At 33.0% G+C, this 1,847-nt stretch overlaps 1 pseudogene; it reads right to left on the reverse strand.

The window, feature by feature from the left end:
* Positions 1–225: 225 nt before the first annotated feature.
* Positions 226–1,083, reverse strand: LOC145822649 (receptor-like protein 44 pseudogene; annotated as a pseudogene).
* Between the last annotated feature and the right edge of the window lie 764 nt (positions 1,084–1,847).

The raw sequence follows: 1,847 nt of genomic DNA on the forward strand, positions 1-1,847 counted from the left end.
CAATCCAGAAAAAATTGAACATTTCAATCTAGAGATCAATACCTATTAATTTCAATCTACACTCTGTAATTCATGGACTAAAATATGGATTCTAATCACATAACCTTGATATCCACAGCTTGATGACTGCCTAGGTTGTAACTTCTCACAAATCACAAAGAAAGATTCTATGTATCCGAGGAGCAAAATAATTTTCCCATTAAAGAGAGAGAGGCACACACAAAGATAGTGCACTATTTATATATAGAGAAACAGAGGAGCAAAATAGTTCGAATAATTTCACCAGAATCTCACATTTCAACTTCTGAATTGGTTTAATCATCTATTCATTGTTAATTGTTGAACCAGTAAAAATTGTGAACAAAGCAAAAAAGAGCCACACACAAAAAAAAGAAGAAGAAGAAGAAGAAAAAGAAGAAGGTAGTTGTTAACAAAGACTACAAAATTCCAAGAAAAGAAAAGAAAGAAAAAAACTTGCAGAAATTAGTAAAATTTGCCCCCAAAAAACAAAAAATTACAACAAAGTGGAAAAACAAAAATCCATTATCAATCATATATACCTATCTACCTTAAATTCATTTTTGTTGAAAGCATTAATTAGTTTTTGAGATGAGCTCAATAATCAGGCATGAGCTGACTAATTTTACCTTCTTCAACAATCATATTCTGCTCAGAAACTCTCAACCATATACATACAACACTAAAACTGAGCACCAAGCTCAACAACCCAGTTCCTAATCTGATCCCCACAATCGCCATAATCGAAAGGCCTTTACTCTTCAATGGCGGCAATAGGTACCGATAGATATCCTTATTCCCCACATACAAGCTGGTATTAAACCTCACCAAATTCCCAGTCCGGTTCCCCAGTGCCACCGGAATCGGACTCGCCAACCGGTTATTTGACAAATCGAAAATCGATAACAGCACCAGAAGCCCCAGTTACTGCGAAATTAGACCCGTGAGAAGATTATTGCTGAGATCAATGACGTTGAGGTAGGCGCAGAAGGCGATTTGGGGTGGGATTTGGGCGGAGAGGATGTTGGAGGAGAGGTTTAGGACGGCGAGGTTTACCAGCAATTGGAGAAGAGGTTACAGGAGGATCAGATTGTGTGGGATTGGAGAATTTGCTTGGGGGTAAAGAAATGAAGGAAGAAGACAGCAGACAGGTTAAATGATGAGAGAGAGAGAGAGAGAGAGAGAGAGAGAGAGATGAAATCAAGAAGGTAGAGAGAGAAATGAGGCTTGATAGAATGAAGATCAGAAATAAAGAGAGTCAAATTTCTCTGATATGATATATGGGTGTGGGTTTAAGGACCTTAGACATTAAAAAATAATATTGTGGATCTTTTCCATTACTAAAAATGAGAGAGGGACCTTAGACTAATTTTCTTTTTCTTTTTTTTTTTTCTTTTTTTTTTGTATAAAATTGTATTGAACTTTTAAAAGTATCTCTTGGGACAAAGTTTGGCTGCACTTTAAAAAAAAAAAAAATCGGACAAATCACAATAACAAAAAAAAATCTCAGAGTTTGACCATGGTAATAAAATAAATCTTGTGGTTTTAATTTTTTAATTTAAACCCATATTTTTTTAAATCTAAATTATTTGTCTATTTTTATTAAATAAAACCAACATAAAAAAGTGTATTTTTAGTCATTAAACTTAATGTAGGTATACATAAAATGTTTAAAATATCATTTTTTTTTGGGGTTGAGTTTAATGGCTAAAATACCATTTTTTCGCTAGTTTTACTTAATATAAATAGATAAACAGTTTAGATTGAAAATAAATCAAAATATTAGGGTTATGTTATAAGAGTCAAATCGTAGGAATTTTTTTTTTTTA

This window comes from Camellia sinensis, chromosome 1, assembly GCF_055761805.1.
Source record: "Camellia sinensis isolate YWXY chromosome 1, ASM5576180v1, whole genome shotgun sequence".
Lineage (NCBI taxonomy): Eukaryota > Viridiplantae > Streptophyta > Magnoliopsida > Ericales > Theaceae > Camellia > Camellia sinensis.